The sequence below is a fragment of the Lolium perenne genome, unplaced genomic scaffold, assembly GCF_019359855.2.
Source record: "Lolium perenne isolate Kyuss_39 unplaced genomic scaffold, Kyuss_2.0 unplaced48, whole genome shotgun sequence".
NCBI lineage: Eukaryota > Viridiplantae > Streptophyta > Magnoliopsida > Poales > Poaceae > Lolium > Lolium perenne.
In genome coordinates this window covers 75,001-96,816 of record NW_027249006.1, presented here as the reverse complement: position 1 = coordinate 96,816, position 21,816 = coordinate 75,001, and the positions used below count along the sequence as shown (strand labels likewise).

General features: G+C 36.5%; 2 long non-coding RNA genes, 2 other non-coding genes and 1 pseudogene across 5 annotated transcripts in view; 1 reads left to right on the top strand and 4 right to left on the bottom strand.

Annotated features, from left to right (window-relative positions):
• Nucleotides 1–20,203, bottom strand: part of LOC139834388 (uncharacterized) — a 96,547-nt gene extending 76,344 nt beyond the window's left edge. Inside the window, exon 1 of the long non-coding RNA XR_011750156.1 lies at nt 19,620–20,203. This is a non-coding gene — a long non-coding RNA (uncharacterized lncRNA). The remainder of the gene's footprint in view (nt 1–19,619) is intronic.
• LOC139834386 (uncharacterized) overlaps nt 1–21,816 on the top strand; it is a 98,080-nt gene that overhangs the window by 68,194 nt on the left and 8,070 nt on the right. The gene's annotated exons all lie outside the window — the stretch shown is intronic.
• On the bottom strand, nt 577–650 carry TRNAW-CCA (transfer RNA tryptophan (anticodon CCA)). Its single transcript has one exon. It is a non-coding gene; the product is annotated as a tRNA-Trp (tRNA).
• TRNAP-UGG (transfer RNA proline (anticodon UGG)) lies at nt 791–864 on the bottom strand. Its single transcript has one exon. It is a non-coding gene; the product is annotated as a tRNA-Pro (tRNA).
• On the bottom strand, nt 15,428–19,511 carry LOC139834390 (large ribosomal subunit protein uL2cz/uL2cy-like; annotated as a pseudogene). The gene is made up of 3 exons (XR_011750157.1): nt 19,477–19,511; nt 18,580–18,985; nt 15,428–17,928 (listed from the first exon to the last, which is right to left on the bottom strand). The product of XR_011750157.1 is annotated as a large ribosomal subunit protein uL2cz/uL2cy-like (transcript).

The following is a 21,816-nucleotide window of genomic DNA, read 5'->3' as shown; positions in this document are numbered from 1 at the left end:
GAATTTTCCATAACTTAGGTAAGTGCTTTACCAACATATGTAGTAAAAAAAAAAAGGAATTTAACCCTTTCATGCTTACTTTAACTAGTTATTTCGGTTTTCTACTGGCTGCTTTAACTATAACCCCGGCTCTTTTTATTGGCTTGAACAAGATACGTCTTATTTGAATTGACTGAATAAGTCAGAAAAGAAAAATCTTTCTTTTAGATTCCTGGTATTCTACGACTCTTTTCCACACTAATTACGAATTCTTTTCTTGGTCATTGAGATTCGTGGATAATTTAGAGTACTATTTAGAGATAGATAGTACCCATTTTTTTATCCCCTCGAACAAATCGAAATGATTGAAGTTTTTCTATTTGGAATCGTCTTAGGCCTAATTCCTATTACTTTAGCGGGATTATTCGTGACTGCATATTTGCAATACAGGCGTGGAGATCAGTTGGATCTTTGATTGAGTAATTTTTATTTTTTTATTGACCTCCTCCAGACCAGAGAGGAGGTCAAATTCGAGTTGCAAGTCAACTTTGTTTTGGTAAGTTATTTTACTCTGCTTCGACATAAGATAGATGGAATCACGCTCTGTAGGATTTGAACCTACGACATCGGGTTTTGGAGACCCACGTTCTACCGAACTGAACTAAGAGCGCTTTCATTTATTCAAAAAGAAAATATTTTTCTATTTCTAACATATCTCACGTACGTATAGTCTCCACAAATTCAAGTTATACCCACTTTACTTTAATCGACTTCTTTTCTACTGCCCATAAAGAAGAAATGAAGTAATAGGTAGGGATGACAGGATTTGAACCTGTGACATTTTGTACCCAAAACAAACGCGCTACCAAGCTGCGCTACATCCCTTTTCCAAATTGTTATACAATGCCATTGTACACAATTCCTGTCTTCTTTTCCACATCGTAATTTTATTCTTATTTCTCTATCTATATAGAACCCTCCTGTCATTTCTTCTTTTTGGTCTCAGATAATTAAGGAATTATATACATCTAAAATCCAATAGAATTTAGCCTATAAAAGAAAGATTGCTTTTCCTTGGTAATGTATAGGAAGAAGGGGTCATCTTTTTCTTTTTTAGGGATAGGCAAATTTCGTCTATATGGTTCATTTTATATATAGCATAACAATCTCGGGCAAGAGTTTCTGATCATATATGTATTTCAACAAGGAAGGAGGATTTTCAATGCGGGATATAAAAACATATCTCTCTGTAGCACCCGTGCTAAGTACTCTATGGTTTGGTGCTTTAGCAGGTTTATTGATAGAAATTAATCGTTTATTTCCAGATGCTTTGTCATTCCCTTTTTTTTAATTATTGCTATGCGAGGAATAGAATTCTTTGTGACATGCCCAAATTTGACCCTTTTCAATCCTTTTACTTAGTATCGGAAGGAAAAAGAAATAAAAGATGAATTGGGTTGAACCTCAGAGTCATGAAAAATTTGGTAAATTATATTTTGGAAAAAAGAAATTCAATTTAAATAAAGGGGTATCCAAGCTAAACCAGGCCTCAGAAATCAGAGCATAGAAAAAAGCTGGGCTGGCTAATTAAATGAAAGGATTTCGAAGCTAAATCTTTGCTAATTCGACAAGGATTGTATTCTTTAATTATTTCTTTATTTTTTATTACTTAATTTAAGAATGAAAAATAAATTATTCTAATGGATTTTATTCTTCTTCTTCGGATTCTAAATAGAAGAATAAAAGAATTAAGTTAAGTCAATCCAAAAAGAAAAGGAGGTTCATGGCAAAGGGGAAAGATGTTAGAATCAGAGTTATTTTGGAATGCATCAGTTGTGTTCGAAAAGGTGCCAATGAGGAATCGACGGGGATTTCTAGATATAGTACTCAAAAGAATCGCCACAATACACCCGGACAATTAGAATTCAAAAAATTTTGTCGTTATTGTCGCAAACATACCACTCATCACGAAATAAAGAAATAGCAACATCATGTGTTCTATTTTTACAAAGAACAAAAAGAGTAAGAACTTCATATTTATAAGAACTTCATATTTAATATATAAATAAAAAAAAATTATAGTATAAAATACAAATCAACTCATCTGATTTTCAGTAGATATTATTTCATATGTATAGAGAGTATTCATATACTATAATATGAATTAAATAAGATTATGAATTAAATAAGATATGGATCAAAGAAAGACTACTTCTTCTGGATACTAAATTAATAAAATAAAGAAATGAATTTTTTTTTCAATTTTAAATAAGGAATAAATAATGTATACATCTAAACAACCTTTTCTTAAATCTAAGCAACCCTTTCGTAAATCCAAGCAACCCTTTCGTAAATCCAAGCAACCTTTTCGTAAATTCAAAAAACCTTTTCGTAAATCTAAACAACCTTTTCGTAGGCGTCCTCGGATTGGCCCGGGAGATCGAATTGATTATAGAAACATGAGTTTAATTAATAGATTTATTAGTGAACAAGGAAAAATATTATCTAGACGAATAAATAGATTAACCTTGAAACAACAACGATTAATTACTCTTGCTATAAAACAGGCTCGTATTTTATCTTTCTTACCATTTCGTAACTATGAGAACGAAAAGCAATTTCAAGCCCAGTCAATTTCAATAATTACTGGTTCCAGACCCAGAAAAAATAGACATATTCCTCAATTAACGGAAAAGTACAATTCTAATCGAAACTTAAGAAACAACAATCGGAACTTAAGTTCCGATTGTTGATGTTTTATTCGAAAGGGCCGGACCAGACCTATATATATTATAACGAAAGTAATCCAGCTCGTTGATTCCTACCACTTAATCTTAATTTATTGTATCTTCCCGGAGTTCCCTCTCCGGGAATTCGGTTTTTATTATTCCAGTATAATACTTTAATTTATCCTTTTAATTGATGATTTTTATTTTATTTGAAATCGTGTAAAGATTATTTGGATTTGATACAGCTACTTGTGCAAGCATTTTACGATTAAGAATCAATTTCTTCTTGTACAGATTGTGTATTAATTTACTATAACTATCAAATACTTTATATATCCGCGTTGCTGCGTTTATCCGAGTGATCCACAAACGACGAAAATCTCTCTTTTGCCTACCTCTATCTCGATGAGAGGAAACAAAAGCTCTTTTTACCTGTTGGGTAATCATTCGATTAAGTCTTAAATGAGCCCCTCTAAAGTTTGAGGCAAATGAACGCATTTTTGTTCGTCGTCTCCGGGCTATATATCCTCGCGGAACTCTGGTCATTGAATCAAATTAACCTTAATGAATAACTAATTATTTATCTTCTTTTAGCCATTTTTTTTTTTCATTAATAAAAAAACTAATTATTCCGATATATAAAATATGAATTCCAATGGCTTTTGCTATAGTAACCTTCCCAACCACAATTTTTTATTCCACTCTGTTCAGTTATTTCTATGCGAAATAACAAATTAATTATAACGAACGATACTAAAAAAAATAGTGGGTTCCATCGTTTCTATGGTTCCCTTTTGAACGGTAAGGCCCTCTCTATACACCGGAGCTCTTTCTTTCATTAAAAGGTATTGTGAACTTGTATAGTCCACATTCTTTGGCTCTACCTATCCATTATAGAGTAAATCACTCTTTTCACAATAAGAGTTATCCATACAGTGACGGTATTTAATTATGAAAGTTGGCTAAGTAGCTGACCCTGTTAGTCCGTTCTTTTTAGATAAAGGAGCATAAGCCTTTTTCTTTTTATTACTATTTCCTCCGCTTAATGGATAACCATTTGCTACCAATGGGGGAATTGCTTCTTATTTCCAATTTAGATAATTGGATTTGCACCAAGGGAAACCAGAAATTCCATATACCATAGAAATTCAGGATAGAAAAGCTATATCCTATTCATTGGTAGTAATCATGGATACTTCCAAATTTTTTTTATTTGTTTGAAGTCATGATCTGAACGAGTCGCACATACACCCTAGCACATGTTCCTCGACGCTGAGGGCATCCTTTAAGCGCGGCCGTTTTTCTAGCATTTCGTATTGGCTGTCTTGCGTTTCTAATAAGTTGTTTAACCGTCGGCATGTTGTATGTGTATAGAAAAAAATGGATTGGTTTAGATCCATCTTAACCTGATGATTGATCATCATGAAGTCTTTCTATTTTCTATTAAATCGAATAAAACTCGAATTTGGGTCTGAAATAACTTTACAAGAAATCTGGACACTACCAATCCTTAAACATTTCTGGAAACCACACAGGATCAGTATCGCAGTGGTCGTCAATCATTTCATCCCCTACAATATCGACAAGCCCATAAGCTTTGGCTTCGTCTGCTGACATAAAAACATCCCTTTCCATGTCTTCGGATACAACCCAAAAAGGTTTGCCTGTTCTTAGTGCATAAACCCTTGTGATCATTTCGCGAACTTTGTGTAACTCTTCTACTTCTAGTAAAAATTCTGGTGTCCTTGCCCGATAATAAGCACTAGCAGGTTGGTGAAGCATAATCCTCGCATGAGGGAATGCTATACGCTTGGTGGGTTCTCCTCCAAGCAGAATGAAAGACGCCATGGACGCAGCTATTCCGAGGCATATTGTATATATATCTGGTGTCACCGTTTGCATCGTATCAAAAATAGCCATTCCTGAGATTAACCACCCACCTGGGGAGTTTATAAACAAAAAAATATCACTAATTCCATCTTCTATACTGAGATATACCATGAGACCCGTAATATGATTCGTGATCTCGCAACGAATCTCTTGACCTAAAAAAAGTGTCCTTTCTCGATACATAACATTGTATAAGTCAACCCAAGTCGCTTCTTCATCTCCGGGAATCCGGTAAGGTACTTTTGGAACACCAATGGGCATATTTAGATTAATATTATTAAATTTAAGTAAGAAAACTACACTTTAATATGGAAACATAAGAATGGAAAAGAAAGAATCCACAGTTTATTGTCTTCATTTTTATTTTTATTCTTATTCTATATGAATACTATAGATTCTATTAATATGAATAGTATAGATTATATTAATACGTAGATTGAAATAATACATAGATTGAAAGATTATACCTATAAAGAAAGCAAGACATATTAAATAAAAAAAGGAATAGGCGATTCGAATAATAAACAAGGAGGGGTAGGGATCTATTCTTCGTTTTTTCCAAATTGGGCAAGTTACCCATTGCATATTGGCACTTATCGAGTATAGAATAGATCTGCTTCTCTTTCTTCTTATGAACAGAATGGGCTTCTTATTTTTAATGGAATGAAATAAATATTCACGCTTTCTGACACAGAATTCCCTAGAAGGGTTAGGTACATAGGATATGGATAGTCTTTTCCAATGCGATAAAATAAAGCGACATCGTGTCTATTTTTCTTTGCTAAAGGGGTATTTCCATGGGTTTGCCTTGGTATCGTGTTCATACCGTCGTATTGAATGATCCGGGTCGATTACTTGCGGTGCATATAATGCACACAGCTCTAGTTTCTGGTTGGGCTGGCTCGATGGCTTTATACGAATTAGCAGTTTTTGATCCCTCTGATCCTGTTCTGGATCCAATGTGGAGACAAGGTATGTTCGTCATTCCCTTCATGACTCGTTTAGGAATAACGGATTCGTGGGGTGGTTGGAGTATTTCAGGAGGAACTGTAACAAATCCGGGTATTTGGAGTTATGAAGGTGTGGCAGGTGCGCATATTGTGTTTTCTGGCTTGTGTTTCTTGGCAGCAATCTGGCATTGGGTATATTGGGACCTAGCAATATTCTCTGATGACCGGACGGGAAAACCCTCTTTGGATTTGCCCAAGATCTTTGGAATTCATTTATTTCTTGCAGGGGTGGCTTGCTTTGGCTTTGGCGCATTTCATGTAACGGGTTTGTATGGTCCTGGGATATGGGTATCCGATCCTTATGGACTAACTGGAAAAGTACAAGCTGTAAATCCAGCATGGGGTGCAGAAGGTTTTGATCCTTTTGTTCCGGGGGGAATAGCTTCTCATCATATTGCTGCGGGTACGTTGGGTATATTAGCGGGCTTATTCCATCTTAGTGTCCGTCCGCCTCAACGTCTATACAAAGGATTACGTATGGGCAATATTGAAACTGTACTTTCCAGTAGTATCGCTGCTGTATTTTTTGCAGCTTTCGTAGTTGCTGGAACTATGTGGTATGGGTCAGCAACAACCCCAATTGAATTATTTGGGCCTACTCGTTATCAGTGGGATCAGGGATACTTTCAGCAAGAAATATATCGAAGAGTTAGCAATGGTTTAGCTGAAAATCTTAGTTTATCAGAAGCTTGGTCTAAAATTCCCGAAAAATTAGCCTTTTATGATTATATTGGTAATAATCCGGCAAAAGGGGGATTATTCAGAGCAGGCTCAATGGACAATGGGGATGGAATAGCTGTTGGATGGTTAGGACATCCTGTCTTTAGAGATAAAGAAGGACGTGAGCTTTTTGTACGTCGTATGCCCACTTTTTTTGAAACATTTCCGGTTGTTTTGGTAGATGAAGAGGGAATTGTGAGAGCGGACGTTCCTTTTAGAAGAGCAGAATCCAAATATAGTGTTGAACAAGTAGGCGTAACGGTGGAGTTCTATGGTGGCGAACTTAATGGAGTAAGTTATTCTGATCCTGCTACTGTAAAAAAATATGCGAGGCGTTCCCAATTAGGGGAAATTTTTGAATTAGATCGGGCTACTTTGAAATCAGATGGTGTTTTTCGCAGCAGTCCAAGGGGTTGGTTCACTTTTGGTCATGCTACCTTTGCTTTGCTCTTCTTTTTCGGACACATTTGGCATGGGGCTAGAACCTTGTTCCGAGATGTTTTTGCTGGTATTGACCCAGATTTGGATGCTCAAGTGGAATTTGGAACATTCCAAAAAGTGGGAGATCCAACTACAAGGAAACAGGCAGTCTGATACACATTGTTATGGTATCTTTGACCTCTCTTTTTTGATTTGACATGGGAAACAAAACAGCTCCCATCCTTTCTTTGACTCTTTTTCTTTCTTTATATGGGAAATTCTCCCAAATGACAAATGAATAGGTGTGGAAGTTATAATTGTAAATAAACCACGATCGAATCTATGGAAGCATTGGTTTATACGTTCCTTTTAGTTTCTACTTTAGGGATAATTTTTTTCGCTATCTTCTTCCGAGAACCACCTAAGGTTCCACCAACTCCAACTAAAAGAATAAAATAATTTCATTGAAGTAAGAAGTCCCCCAGATGGGTCGACTTCTTACTTCAATTAGTCCCCGTGTTCTTCGAATGGATCTCGTAATTGTTGAGAGGGTTGCCCAAACGCGGTATATAAGGCGTACCCAGTAAAGCTTACAAGTAAACCAGATATGGAGATGGCGACTAAAGTTGCTGTTTCCATTTTTATAGAATTTCAAGATTACAATGGATCTACGAAAAGATCGTGTATTTACAACTACAACGGAATAGTATACAAAGTCAACACCAATGATGAAATAGAATTTATGGCTACACAAACCGTTGAAGATAGTTCTAAACCTAGGCCAAAACGAACTGGTGCAGGTAGTTTATTGAAACCCTTGAATTCCGAATATGGGAAAGTAGCTCCGGGTTGGGGGACTACTCCTTTTATGGGGGTTGCAATGGCTTTATTCGCTATATTCCTAGCTATCATTTTAGAAATTTATAATTCTTCTGTTTTACTGGACGGAATTTTAACCAATTAGGTTTCTACTAACTAAAATCAGGAAGTCATAGTTTTTCTATCCAAAAAAGCCTTTCCAGTTTAAGCTCTACATTTCTAGACATTATGGTAGTTCGACCGCGGATTTTTTTTGTTTCGGTATCTCTGGAATATGAGTGTGTGACTTGTTAGAATTGATCCTATTGATAATACATAGAAAGGGCCTGTTATCTCTATCAAGATGATTCCAAATTCGTCAGATATTATTTATTCTAGTATCTGGAACACGAAATAGATAGAGCGGATCAAAAAAAAATGGAACTATGATTCATACTCACTATTAAGACCTCGCAACCAGACTGAAAAATTCAAGTAGTTCTTAAATAAAATAAAAAATTTTCTTCCTTCCAATTTAGTTTGCCTAAAAGACAACTTTTTTTCTCTCAATTTTGTCGAATCATTACACTGATTCACTAAATGATTATCAAGTGGTTCTTATTCGAAGAACCCTTGGTTTAGCTTTAGACTCAATCATCGTGGCTCTAGTATGAATCTAAGGTTTTAATTGAACTGATTCATAGGATCGCAACAAGATAATTTCTATATTACGATTATGCAAAAAAAAACAAATCCAAAATAGGGAAGAGAAAAGTCAAGAGGCCTCTAATGACTGGCATAAGGGAAAGGAAGAAAGACAGATGAGCCAACTTGATATTTTTTGGCATTATCATCACAAAGAATATCTTCCGAATTTTTATTATTTCATATCTTCAAGGCAAATAAACCCAATCCAGTGGCTGATGAAGTTTTGAAACTTTTTTCTAATATTCGTTGAAAATTTGTGTGTTTCTGCTTGAGCCGTACGAGATGAAATTTTCCTATACGGCTCTTAGAGGGGGACTTGGGTTAGTTACCTATCTCAATAAAGTATATGATTGGTTTGAGGAACGGCTTGAGATTCAGGCAATTGCAGATGATATAACTAGTAAATATGTTCCTCCCCATGTCAACATATTTTATTGTTTAGGGGGAATTACACTTACTTGTTTTCTAGTACAAGTCGCTACTGGTTTTGCTATGACTTTTTACTACCGACCAACCGTTACAGAGGCTTTTTCCTCGGTTCAATACATAATGACTGAGGCCAACTTTGGTTGGTTAATCCGATCAGTTCATCGATGGTCAGCAAGTATGATGGTTCTAATGATGATCCTGCATGTATTTCGTGTGTATCTCACAGGTGGATTTAAAAAACCCCGGGAATTAACTTGGGTCACAGGTGTGGTTTTGGCTGTTTTGACTGCATCATTTGGTGTAACTGGTTATTCTTTGCCTTGGGATCAAATTGGTTATTGGGCAGTCAAAATTGTGACAGGTGTACCTGATGCCATTCCGGTAATAGGATCCCCTTTAGTGGAGTTATTACGTGGAAGTGCTAGTGTGGGTCAATCTACTTTGACTCGTTTTTATAGTTTACATACCTTTGTACTGCCTCTGCTTACTGCCGTATTTATGTTAATGCACTTTCCAATGATACGTAAGCAAGGTATTTCGGGTCCTTTATAGGGAAGGCATATCATAAAGAATTAAAATTATCATTTATATAATATAGGGTAGGTTGTGGTATTTCATTGCTACAAACATGGGTTATTGTAAAATAACACATGTCATTTGGATACTTCTTTTCAACTCCGAAGTATTTTGATACAATACAACATAGTTGAAGTTAATTTTACGAAATAAAAAAAGGCGGATTATGGGAGTGTGTGACTTGAATTATTCATTTGGCCATGCAGATAAAGAATCGGATCTGCCACATTAGAATTCACAACCAAAGGTGTCTCCGCATCCAATCAACACGTAAGTCTCCTACCCAAGAAGGATAGGCTGGTTCACTTGAGGAGAATATTTTCTATGATCATACCCCAACCATCTCATCCATGAGCAGGCTCCGTAAGATCCCATAGAGTAGAAATGGAATAAGTCATGTGACATGATCTAGTATTACAGTTACCCTTTTTTATTTATAGTATGGAAATGCATTCATTTTCTTTGCATCGATTGTGATCCGCAATACTATCGGAGTAAAAAAAGGGATCTAAGGAAGAATGTAGGCTAAACTTTTTGATTTTAGTAACAAGTAAATATTTTGTTTGGAGGTAAGAAACTTGCGATATTGAGGGGATAAACACCAACTAATCAAGAGACATGAGATAATCCAGAAAGCAATTGATCATGATCAAATTTGTAAGCCCACTTGGATATTGAGCATTTACCCATAAGAATAGGATTCTTTTTAATGATGAGTCATTATATACCATAATTCAATTATGGATCTTCCGCGGTCTTATTTCTTTTATTCTTGCTCGAGCCGGATGATGATAAATTCTCATGTCCGGTTCCTTTGGGGGATGGATCCTAAAGAGTTCACCTATCCCAATAACAAAGAAACCAGACTTAAATGATCCTGTATTAAGAGCTAAATTAGCTAAAGGGATGGGACATAATTATTACGGGGAACCCGCATGGCCCAACGATCTTTTATATATTTTTCCAGTAGTAATTCTAGGTACTATTGCATGTAATGTAGGTTTAGCGGTTCTCGAGCCATCAATGATTGGTGAACCGGCGGATCCATTTGCAACTCCTTTGGAAATATTACCTGAGTGGTACTTCTTTCCCGTGTTTCAAATACTCCGTACGGTACCCAATAAGTTATTGGGCGTTCTCTTAATGGTTTCTGTGCCAACAGGCTTATTGACAGTACCCTTTCTAGAGAATGTCAATAAATTCCAAAATCCCTTTCGCCGCCCAGTAGCTACGACCGTTTTTTTAATTGGTACTGCAGTAGCTCTTTGGTTGGGTATTGGAGCAACATTACCCATTGATAAATCTTTAACTTTAGGCCTTTTTTAGGTATTTTTTGATTTATTCAACCGTAAAGTACCGTGCATAGGTATCTAGGAAATAGTTACTTCCAAGTGAATCTTCCCTAGATACCTAAAATCCATTTTATTATGATCCATTTCGCGAAAATATAGATTGTGCCAAAGATGCAAAATTGTTTTCTTTTTTTCTTTTTATTCTAACTCGAAAAAAGAAGAAGAATAAAAAATTGCAATGGATTTAAAACGAGAGCTTATTCTTAAGTAAATCAATTGGGAGATACTTCTCTAGAGTGTCCCAGATCTGTTTTCCATCTTCCATATGAAAACTGTCAATTCTCATAAGATCTTCTTCAGTCTTACTCAAAAGGTCCAATAGTGTATGTATATTGGCCCTTTTGAGACAATTATACGTTCTAGAAGGCAATTCTAATTGATCAATAAAAATACAATTCAATGGAATTCCTTTTTTGTTTTTCTTTAGATTTAGATTAGTTAATCTTTTTTGAAAAGTAAAAAGGGGTGGAGTAAACCTATTTTTATTTTCTTCGAAACTAGTGCCCTCTTCTTCCGCGTGTAGAAAAGGAAGAAATAAATCAATCAAATTACGAGAGGCCTCATAAAGCGCTTCCTTAGGGGTTAAACTTCCATTAGTCCATATTTCTAGAAAAAGTATCTCGTGTTTTTCATTTCCATTCCCACAAGAAAAAATACTATAATTCACATTTCGAACAGGCATGGATACAGCATCTATAGGATAACTTCCATCTTGATAATTCTTTCTGAGTTCTGTCTGATATCCACGATCTCTCTTTATCTGTAACTCAATACAAAAATCAATAGGCTCTGTCAAGTTAGCTATAGGTTGTGACGTATCAACGATTTCTACGGAAGGTGGTAAGATTATATCTTGAGCAGTTATGTATCTAGGACCTTTGACGCAAATTGATGCGTCTCTAACTCCATAGAGATTACTTCTCAATACAATTTCTTTCAAATTTAGTAAAATTTCTTGTACGGATTCCTCAATACCTGCTATTGTAGAATATTCGTGTGGTACGCTCCCAAATTTGGCGCGTGCGATACATGTTCCTTCTATTTCTCCAAGTAAAGCTCTTCGCAAGGCAATACCTACGGTGTCCGCTTGCCCTTTCCTAAGCGGGGACAGAATGAAACGACCATAATAAAGACGCTTACTATCTACTCTTGATTCAACACATTTCCACTGTAGTGTTTGAGTGGATCCTGCTACCTCCTCTCGAACCATAATAGACTAGTATTATTATTTGATCATTGAATCGTTTATTTCTCTTGAAAGCAGATTTATTCTTTTACAGACGTCTTTTTTTAGGCGGTCGACATCCATTATGCGGCATAGGTGTTACATCCCGTATACAACTTAATCGCACACCGCTTTTAGCAATGGCTCGTAATGCGGCATCTCTTCCACTACCAGCACCCTTTACCATAACTTCTGCTCGTTGCAAACCTACTGTACGAATAGCATCTACTGCTGTTCTTTGACCAGCATAAGGTGATGCTTTTCTTGAGCTTTTGAATCCACAAGTACCCGCAGAGGACCAGAAAACCACCCGACCTTGTGGGTCTGTAACAGTTATAATGGTATTGTTGAAACTAGCTTGAACATGAATAACCCCTTTTGTTATTCTACGCGCACTCTTCCGTAAACTAAAACGTGCATTCCTACGTAAACCAATACGCACTTTCTTACGTGAACCAATTTTTGGTATAGCTTTTGCCATATTTTATTATCTCATAAATATGAGTTAGAAATAACAATAAAGAAAAAAAGATACAAAGATATCCGTTTCAGGGTAAAATATACCCTTTACTTTAATTATTTCAAATTATTTTATTTGGAATTTGACCATTTCCACAGGTACTTTAGGTACTTTTTTTCTTTATTTAGAAAGTATAAAGTTCTTTTTCGAAAGATTACCCCTGTCTTTGTTTATGCTTCGGATTAGAGCAAATGACTCTGATTCGTCCACGCCTACGAATCAGTCGACATTTTGTACAAATTTTACGAACGGAAGCTCTTATTTTCATATTTCCGTATCCTTTCTTAAACTATGAATCTAATATTTTTGAAAAAATAAGTCTCTTCGCTTTAATTTTTGAACTTCAATTTATTACCCTAGAAAAAAGACCTAATCCTTTGAATCTGTGATATCCTTCAAATCTTCGCTATCCTTCGAGTCTTCGATACGCTTCGAATCTTTATGTGGGAGTCTATAAATTATACGTCCCTTGCTTGAATCATAACGACTTACTTCAATTTTGACCCTATCCCCCATCAGTATTCGTATAGAACTAGAACGGATCTTTCCTGAAATATAGCCCAGGATGATGGTATCATTCTCTAGCCGAACGCGAAACATTCCGTTGGGTAGGGCTTCCGTAACTAAACCTTCAAAAGTGACTTTTGCTTCTCTCGGGTTTTTTTTTTCTCTCCTATTTTTTTTTTCTGTCATTTTTATTTTTTCTCCTATTTTTCCATTTTTATTTTCAAAATAGGAAGGTCCAGATAGAATTCGGGTACTATAGCCACAGCGATTACCATATATAACATAAGACTTCTCCTCCAATTCTGTTTAGTCGAGCCTCTCGATCTGTCATTATCCCTCGAGAAGTAGAAAGAATAGCAATTCCCATTCCACCCAAAACTTTAGGAATTCCTTGATAGTTGGTATAAATTCGTAAGCCGGGTCGGCTTATACGCTTTAAAAAGGTTCTTGTTCTATATATTCCTTTTCTAGTCTTTCTCTTTTGATGTCGCAAAGTTGAAACCAAGAAATATCTGTTACGTTCCTGATGTTTCCGAACACTTTCAATAAAACCCTCTCGTAGAAGTATTTTAACAATGTTTTCGGTAATATTTGTAGATATTACTCGAACTGTTCCTTTTTTATTCATGTCCGCGTTTCGTATAGAGGTTAGTAAATCAGCAATAGTGTCCTTGCCCATAAGACTCTAATTCTAGGTTCCTCCAAATTTTTCTATAATCAACATGTTTTCTTTTTTTTTTTCTTTTCATTTTGGATTTTAAAACATATACGTAAAACACAATCTACTAAATTTATTCTTTGATCTAAATTTTACTTAACTAGTATTTATAATACTTCAGGAGCTAATGAAACTATTTTGGTAAAATTCAATTCTCTCAATTCTTCGGCAATCGCACCAAAAACTCGAGTTCCTTTTGGATTTCCTTTTTGATCAATTATAACCGCGGCATTGTCATCATAGCGGATTATTATACCATCTTCACATTTGAACTCTTTACATGTACGTACAATTACAGCTCGAATTACTTCGGATCTTTCTAGGGGCATTTGCGGCAATGCGTCTTTAATTACAGCAACAATAACATCACCAATACGAGCATATCGCTGATTACCAGCGGCTCCTATGACTCGAATACACATCAATTTTCGAGCTCCACTATTATCTGCTACATTTAAAAGGGTCTGAGGTTGAATCATATTATTTTGATTTCAATTTGTTTTGTTATTTCAATGCAAAAGAATGAAAGAAATATTGTCTTTTTAGAAAGAAAAACGGGGCTTTTTTTTTATGTTCAATACCCGTTTAGTTTTAGGGGGTTCTATATCTCTAATCGAATAAATTGACTTCGTATTGGCATTTTACTGGCAGCTATCTCCATAGCTGCTCTAGCTATAGTTTCGGATACTCCCCCCATTTCATAAAGTATACGACCTGGTTTAACAATGGCTACCCAATATTCGGGGGACCCCTTTCCTGAGCCCATACGTGTTTCTGTGGGTCTTAGTGTAACCGGTTTGTCGGGAAATATACGTACCCATATTTTTCCACCACGACGTGCATATCGTGTTATTGCTCTTCGTCCTGCTTCTATCTGTCTCGCTGTGATCCAAGCAGGCTCAAGTGCTTGAAGAGCATATCTACCAAAACAAATACGATTGCCTCGGCAGGATTTTCCTTTCATTCTTCCTCGATGTTGTTTGCGAAATCTGGTTCTTTTCGGGTTATAGTCGATGGTTCTTTCTTAGTTCCATCTCTACTGCAAAACTGGACATGAGAGTTTCTTCTCATCCAGCTCCTCGTGAATGAAATGAGAAAGATAGATACACATTAATAGATAATCGAAAAAGTTAGGTTTTTTTTACTCTTATTGAATATTGAATAACGGTAAAGTATTCTAATTCAATAAGGATTTCGCGGGCGAATATTTACTCTTTCCTGTCTTAATTTGTTAATTTAAAACCTTACCAAATAAGACAATTTTTTGGTTTCCTCCGCCATCCCATCCAATGAAGTATTAGGATTCTTTTCAATAAAATCCTATCGAATCATAGGTTCCGTCGTTCCCACTGCTTCTCCTTGAATGGTTAGGTCTGAATTCCACAATGGAGCTTCAAAAAAATTTCTTTCCGAATTAATTTTCTCAGTTTTATTAATCTGGTCGGCTCTTTATTCTTTATTATTGCTTTAAATTTATAGTTCTTGTTTCAAGTTACGATTTCAAATTATCTATTATTTTTATTATATTGATGCTTTATCACATTGCTTTTTATGATGCAATTCATAGACCATACATATTGGAATCCTATATCTTAACTTAATTCCTCTTCCTTCTTTCTATCATCCCTCCCTTATATCCACATCCCTTTAGTTTTGCTTCACAACCTAGAATCTCATTTCTTTTTTAGAGAAAAAGCAGTTGCTACAACTATATGATACATCTATTCATTTATAATAGAGGTATTTATTCATATAGTGACTGTTTCTTAGTTAGGATATCGACAATACGAAACAATAGGTTGGTTAGTAGTTAATTTTCTATAATTACTAAGTTTTTTCTTAAAAAAAAAAAAAAAATAACGAGTCACACACTAAGCATAGCAATTATATTAAATGATTTATCAATTTTCATTAAATCTTATAGAAAGAGGTAGAATTTCTTCTTTTTTTCAGGGATTTTCTTTTTTTTTTCAAGGATTTCGGGAAAAAAAGTCTCTTGTTATTTTTTATTCTATCACTGGACAGAATGCAAAGATAAGATTAGTTATTCTTCGTCTACGAATATCCAAATTTTTACACCTAATACTCCATAGATAGTTCGAATTGGATAGCAGCAATAATCAATTTTAGCGCGAATTGTTTGGAGGGGAAGTCTACCCTTTTTGATGCATTCGGCACGTGCAATTTCTTTTCCTCCGAGACGACCCGCTATTTTTACTTTGACTCCCTTTATATCGGCTTTTTTAGTTAATTCCATGGCTTTTTTCATTGCCTTTCGGAATGAAACTCTATTTTTTAATTGGAAAGCTATATATTCTGCAAGAATGTTAGGCTCTCTATAAGGCTCTTTAACTTTTTCGATAGAAATATTAAGTCTCTGGTTTACGGAGTGAATTTCCTTTTGTAGATCTTTCTCTAATTCTTCAATTGCTCCTTTTTTCTTTAATAAATTGGGGAATCCAATATGGATTATGACGTGGATCGTATCGATTTCTTTTTGAATTTCTATACGTGTAATTACTTCAGAACTTGAACCTGAGTCATTTTTTCTATTATGTGTAATTACTTCGGAACTTGAGTCTGATTCTAGTTTTCTATTCGAGCTCTTTTTCCTATTCTTTTGTATATAGTTCTTGATACAATCCCTTATTTTTTTATCTTCCTGTAGACCTTCAGAATAATTTTTTGGTTGTGCGAACCAAAAGGAATGGTGTTTTTGGGTTGTACCAAGTCTGAAACCGAGTGGATTTATTTTTTGTCCCATATTTTTCTATTCTATATTTTTTTTTACTGGGAATCGGAATCTTAGATGAATCTAAAGGTTATTTAGATTTATTTATTTCTTTACTATATTTAGTATAATTGTTATATGACACATGTTTTTTTTTATGGGGAAACTACGTCCTCGAGCCCGAGGTCTGAATTTTTTCATAATAGTACTCCTACTGACTTCGGCTTTAGTAATGAATAAATTTGCTTTGTCGAAATTCCTATAATGAGTAGCATTCGCTGATGCCGAATAAACCAACTTTAAGATGGGATAAGATGCTCGATAAGGCATGAGGTTCAGTATCATAACAGTTTCCTCGTAGTAACGCCAGCGAATCTCATCAAGAACTCTTTGTGCTTTGAAAACAGACATATTTATACGTTTTTGTGCTTTGAAAATTCGCTCAAACTTAAGTAAACGATCGGTTGGAACTTTCCTTGCGAGTTTCCTTAGCCCACTTTTCTTCTTCTTTATCCTAGGGATATACTTTACTAGTTTGAAACTTGTCATAAAAAAGGTTATTCCCCGCCTATCTTTACGTTATTTTGAATCCTTTGTTTATTCATAATCTTTCTATTCTGAATTCAGTTAACGGCGAGATTTAGTATCCTTTCTTGCATTTTCATAACTCGTGAAATGCCGAGTAGGCACGAATTCCCCCAATTTGCGACCTACCATCGGATTTGTTATGTAAATAGGTATATGTTCCTTTCCATTATGAATCGCGATTGTATGGCCAACCATTGTGGGTAGAATGCTAGATGCCCGGGACCACGTTACTATTGTTTCTTTCTCCTCCTTCATATTTACCTTTTCTATTTTTGCCAATAAATGATGAGCTACAAAAGGATTCATTTTTTTTCGTGTCACAGCTGATTACTCCTTTTTTTTTTTCTTTTTAAAGAGTGGCATTCTATGTCCAATATCTCGATCGAAGTATGGAGGTCAAAATAAATAGAATAATGATGAATGAAAAAAAGAGAAAAATCCTTTAGCTGGATAAGGGGCGGATGTAGCCAAGTGGATCAAGGCAGTGGATTGTGAATCCACCATGCGCGGGTTCAATTCCCGTCGTTCGCCCATCGCATTATTGCAAATTCAAAAAATGCAATTTCCATATTCCTAGTTACGTATTTACTTACGGCGACGAAGAATAAAACTATCGCTATATTTTTTCCTTTTCCTAGTTCTTCTTCCAAGCGCAGGATAACCCCAAGGGGTTGTGGGTTTTTTTCTACCAATGGGGGCTTTCCCTTCACCGCCCCCATGGGGGTGGTCCACAGGGTTCATAACTACCCCTCTTACTACGGGTCGTTTACCTAGCCAACACTTAGATCCGGCTCTACCCAAACTTTTTTGGTTCACCCCAACATTACCCACTTGTCCGACTGTTGCTAAGCAGTTTTGGGATACTAAACGGACCTCCCCAGATGGTAATCTTAAAGTGGCCGATTTACCCTCTTTTGCAATCAGTTTCGCTACAGCACCTGCTGCTCTAGCTAATTGCCCACCCCTTCCACGTGTGATTTCTATGTTATGCATGGCCGTGCCTAAGGGCATATCGGTTGAAGTAGATTCTTCTTTTCTCTCAAAAAACCCCTTCCCAAACTGTACAAGCTTCTTCCAAAGCATACGGCTTTCTAGATGTATATGACGATCTCTAGACAGATGGATCTTATATGAATCATATGATGAAGTACCACATGAGTGGATATATAGGAAAGGAATCCAAATCTGCCGAATCGCTCATGTTATGATCTTCTACATCCTAGGTCTCCGCGTTCCGTCATCTGGCTTATGTTCTTCATGTAGCATTCAGATCGAATGACTCTATGAAATTACGTCGATACTTCCACATATTATGGGTAACGTAGGAGACATCCCTATTTTCCCCCGGGGGTCTTAATTACCACTGCTTAGCTTTCAATTTGCCTCTGACCATCAAATTAAATGTGAATAACCCGTCCTCCTCTCTTTGAAACAAGGGGCGCTTCCGGTTCTGTGCGTGCTTCAAACAATTTTGTCTTCTCCATATTACCATATCTCTAGAGTCAATAATTTTCTATGAGGAACTACTGAACTCAATCACTTGCTGCCGTTACTCAACAGTTTTCTGTTGAGGTCTATCCCGTAGAGGTAGTCAAATTGGATCAGTGATCGATTTCTAGGTTTCGTCGTAAACCTAATTGGTTACTTCCAATTACGTAAATCAATAGTTCAAACCGCACTCAAAGGTAGGGCATTTCCCATTGATATAGGAACTTTTGTACCAGAAACAATAGTATCTCCAATTATAGCCCCTCTGGGATGTAAAATATATCTCTTCTCACCATCCCCATAGTGTATGAGACAAATGTATGCATTTCGATTAGGGTCGTATTCTATGGTTACGATTCTACCAGATATGTCTTTTTGATTCCGTCTAAAATCTATTTTACGGTATAGGCGCTTATGACCTCCCCTCTATGCCTTGCGGTAATGATTCCTCTGGAATTACGACCTTTACCACAACGGTGTCGTCCATGGATCAAATTATTTCGTGGATTGGATTTCACTTGCCTGTCTACGGTTCCCTTGCGTGTGCTCGGGATAGGTGTTTTGTATAAATGTTTCGCCGTATTATTAAGTATTCTCCTTTAGTTTTTTTCTCTATCTAGAAGTGGAATAGAATAACCCGGTTGAAGGGTAATGATCATACGTCTGTAATGCATTGTATGTCCCAGAATAGGTCCTATTCTTCTACCCTTTCCAGGTAGTCGATGGCTATTCACAGCTACTACCTTAACACCAAAGAAGAGTTCGACCCAATGCTTTATTTCTGTCTTAGTGAATCCCGATTCGACATTAAAAGTATATTGATTCTTTCCCAATAAACGAAGACTTTTTTCTGTAAATACTGCGTATTTGATTCCATCCATAAATCGACTTTCCCTCCTATGCTCTGAGTTCCAGTATCGATAAGAATTCGAGTTCTTATTGTTCTTATGTTATGGTATGAATATACCATACCAATTCGTTATGTATGGATGATGGATGAGATTCCATGGATAGAGAACCAGTTCCAATAGACTTATGGAACGTTCCCGTTCGCGTGCATCCAGCAGGAATTGAACCCGCAAATTTACCAATTATGAGTTGGGCGCTTTAACCATTCAGCCATGGATGCTTAACAGGGATCATCGTACATCGTAAATAACAAATTTTCATATAGAAAGGCATATCATAGAAAAATGAAATCGAAAATATTAGGAGATGACTATGAAAACACCTCTCTGGATCCTCGAATTGAAAGAGAGATTGAGAGGGATCAAGAATCCTAATTCTTGCTATTTGGAATGGATCCAATTCTATTGAATCTGACTCATAGTGATCATTTCTCTTTAGCAAAGAATGACCTTGGTTATCAAAGGATTGAACAACCGGGATCCATTTACTTATGATACCTAGTTGGCATTGATAACAAGGATCCAATGAATTATGAGTTTAATAGATCCCCTTTAGCAGAAAGACCTATATTCCTTGCTCATTATCAGACAATCACTTACTCATGGAAAACCCTTTTCGTTCCGCTTAGCCCTATCGGGTATTTTAGTGATAGGTTCTATAGGAACTGGACGATCCTATTTGGTCAAATACCTAACGAAAAATTACGATTTTCCTTTCAGTAAGGTACGAGGGCTTCTTATTCCACAAGAACGAAAGCACCTTTTCATTCTTTCATATACTAGGGGTTTTTACTTGGAAAAGACAATGTTGCATACTAAAGGATTCGGGTCCATAACCACGAGTTCCAGTGCACTAGATCTTGTAACACTTAGCAACGAGGCCCTATCCATTAGTATTCCACATAAGAAATCCATTAAAAAAAATACAATTAGATTAGCTCTTCATAGACAAACTTGGGGTTTGCGAGCCAAGGTAAGATCGGCTCGGGATCATGGGACCCTTTTCTATCAGATAGGAGGGGCTCTTGTACAAAATAGACTTATAAGTAATAACCCCATCGAATCTATCTATATAAAGAGGCAATCGTGTCAGGAAGCGGGTTTTTCTTTGGCCAAAAGAAAAGGTACTTCGAACTTGGAACGAGCATGAATAGATTAACGAGACTTCTTTCTCTTTTTCGTTTTTCTGGCGGACCTGCCGCGCAAGATCTTTGGTCTTCCCCTGGCCTGGAACCGATGAAAAAATGTGGATCGCTTCTTATGTACTCGCTCAGAATGATTCTTCTCTATCTATAGTTCATGGCCTATTAGAAGTAGAAGGTGCTCTGGTGCAATCCTTACCGACAGAAAAAGATTGCAGCCAGGTTGATAATAATCGAGTGCCATTACTTCGTCGGTCCGAACCAAGGAATCCGTTAGAAATGTTTTGAAATGGATATTGTTCTCTCTTTGATCAGGGATTGCTATATGAAAAGAAGTGGAGTTTGAAAAAGGGAACGGAATGCTCAAACCGGAACTGCTAGAGGAACTAATTTTCAATAGCATAACTTGGGCTCCTAGAATATGGCGCCCTTGGGACAATCTATTTGATTGCAGGGTTTTGTTTTGTTCCGAAGCAAAGATATCCGCGGGGTCCGGTTCGTTCGTCCTATTCTGATATTCAGGACCAAGAGGTACTGGATTCTCTTTCGGATAGGCCCTGAAAGGAGAAGAAAGGCTGAAATGCCAACGGACCTCTGTCTATTCTCTAATTCACCCGATCCGATAGTACCCGTTTTTGGAACGTCCAGTGCCAAAGTCACTGAATGGGTAAGTCACCAATCCAATCCCTTTGACAAATCGGGTGTCATATTAGATATCATATTCTATATATATATAGAAATATCATAGAATAGAGATATAGAATTTTTGGTCGGGAAATTAGAATGAATCATTGAGTGAAAAAGGAGCAAAGAATGGCAAAAGACGAGACTCTACTAGTCTTCACTCTTGTGGTTTCCTCGGTTTCTGTTTTCTTATTCGGGATCTTGCTTTTCATGGTTCTCATCTCTGCAACTCGCGATTTTCGCGAGAGAACCAAATCCAAGTTGGTGAAGATCATGATTTGGGCTGGCATAGTAGTTATTACCTTTGCAATTGCGGTTCGAATCTATCCGATCTTTATCTTTTTGCTCAAAGAACGAAGAAAACCCCTTGTCGAAGCCCTTTATGATAAGCTTCCCTGGATCTGGGAAGTTTCTCTTTCACGGTATTGGGATCGTTTGATCGATTTCCTTGATTTGATCGCTACTTAATAGGCGTGTGCTCAAAGGATACAAACAGGGATTCGCAAACAAAAAGGGGAATTCGTAGTCATTTTTTCCTGTCGCGTAAAACCAAGTCTTTACGCGAGAGCAATAGCGGTTGGGATACATCTATCTCTTCTGAGCAACCTCTTTTGGATTCTTAAGACCACCCTTGCAGTAGGATACCATCTGCTTTGGGTTCTTTATTATCTCCTTCGAGGGATTTTTAGGATCG